The following is a 603-nucleotide window of genomic DNA, read 5'->3' on the forward strand; positions in this document are numbered from 1 at the left end:
GGAAGCGGGGTAAAGAGACTGGTCGACGCTCAAACAGTGCCACACAAGCACGTACATGGAATATTACAAATCAATTTCACAAAGATGCCAGTGATACGCGGACTGAACCCCCACGCAACTGCATGCAAGAGCTTTTTGTGCTTCAAGGCTTTCTGGAACGGAATCAGTTAATGTAAAAGTTGCAAAAGTTATGAAGAGAAACTGATAGAAGATAAATCCAAACTGGCAAGATTTCTTTTGATTTAAAAGATATTAATTATGTTAGTTCTATGTTATTAAGACCACCATTTTTTTACGTTTGATATGTTAACTGAGGAATAACAATATGAGATTATTGACTAATTTCTACTGAATTAAGGAGTTATGGTCGAATTATAATTATCTTTTTGAGTCCTCACTTTCGAGACAAACCATGGAAGATTATTTTGAATGTATAAAAGTGCAATTTCTATTCAGTCTGAGTGAAAGTTTGATATAGTTTAAATGTATACGAATAATACTTTAAAGTAAGCCACCATGCTATGTAATTCAGCTCTAGACTGAAACCTTTTTCATGTAAGTTGGATCACACTCTTTTTTATCAGTGTATGGCTTTTTTATCAG

Source organism: Penaeus monodon, chromosome 34 (assembly GCF_015228065.2).
Source record: "Penaeus monodon isolate SGIC_2016 chromosome 34, NSTDA_Pmon_1, whole genome shotgun sequence".
NCBI classification, from domain to species: Eukaryota; Metazoa; Arthropoda; class Malacostraca; order Decapoda; family Penaeidae; genus Penaeus; species Penaeus monodon.